The following is a 1,339-nucleotide window of genomic DNA, read 5'->3' as shown; positions in this document are numbered from 1 at the left end:
TCTGGTAGAGGTGGATGCCCCAGGTTCTCCCCGTAAGCCAGGTTGTGTCTGCAACACTGAGTACTTTTAACTGGATGGGGTTACATTGCCTGTGGTGCTGGAGGTACAAGCCTGAGGACCTGGGGTAGTAGATCTATGGAAGGAGATGTGGTCATCAGGGGTAGTAATACTCCAGCCTAAGGCCAGGGTTTCACAATCCCAGCTGGAACAGTAGTAGTCTGAAATGGACCCACAGGTGGGTCCTTCTCTGGCCGGGCATATATAATGTTGGGTATGCCAGAGGTTTTTTTCTAGGTCTGCATCCCCGCACCCTGGATATGAAGGTGAGAGGAGGTTGCTGGGCCCATAGGTGGGATTGTAACCTAGGGAAGCAGGAAGGGCAGGTTTTAGGAGGGTACAGAGGTCGAAACGGAGGGTAGGGGCTGTTTCATACATGAGGTTGCTAGCTACTAGAGTTCCATCCGTGATGCAGGTTAGAGACCACTTGTATTTAGTGGGCTGGCCCCCTCTGGTTAGGGCCAGGAAGAGGGCTAAGAGTGTACCCTGGAGAACTTTAGTTTCAGAGGATCGCCAGTCCGCTGCAAGGCCCATTGTTCCAGAATGTGTTCAGGGTGTGCCCATTTTACCTGCGTGTAATGAATCCAGAATTTCCTTCCCCACTACCTTAAGCACGGTGGGTGTGGTTAAAATTACAGGGAAGGGGCCAGTCCAGAGTGGTTCCAGAGTTGCCGGTTGATGTTTCTTGGTCCAGATCCAGTCGCCAGGGGCAAAGTTGTGCAGAGGTATGGGAGATGCTCCAGGTTGGGACCTGGTGTCTTTTATCAGCTGCCAGGTTTGTTCTCTCAGTTTCTGGATTGCCTATAACAAACTAAGGAGGTTATAATTATTTAGGCCAGCTAGGACTTCATCTCCGATTTTGGGTAGGATTGGAGGTGACCGACCAAACATAATTTCATATGGGGTGAGACACTTTAAGTAGGGAGTGCAGCGTATGCGGAACAGAGCAAAGGGGAGGAGCTTTACCCAATTTTCGAAGGTCTCTAGGCGGAGTTTGGTTAATGTTTCTTTTAAGGTCCTGTTCATTCTTTCTACCTGTCCTGAACTCTGGGGCCTATAGGCACAATGTAATTTCCAAGTAATCCCTAATGCCTTAGACAACAGGTTTATAATTGGGCAATAAACACCGGACCATTGTCGGACCCCATGGCTAAAGGGAGGCCATGGGAACTATTTCAGAGAGCAAGAACGGAGCTACCGTGGTTGCAGTTTCAGTTTTGGTGGAAAAGGCTTCAGTCCACCCGGAGTTGGTGTCGATGAAAACAAGCAGGTATTTATAACC

Source organism: Dasypus novemcinctus, chromosome 19 (genome assembly GCF_030445035.2).
Source record: "Dasypus novemcinctus isolate mDasNov1 chromosome 19, mDasNov1.1.hap2, whole genome shotgun sequence".
NCBI classification, from domain to species: Eukaryota; Metazoa; Chordata; class Mammalia; order Cingulata; family Dasypodidae; genus Dasypus; species Dasypus novemcinctus.
The sequence above is the reverse complement of the archived record's forward strand: the minus strand, read 5'-3'. Positions refer to the sequence as shown.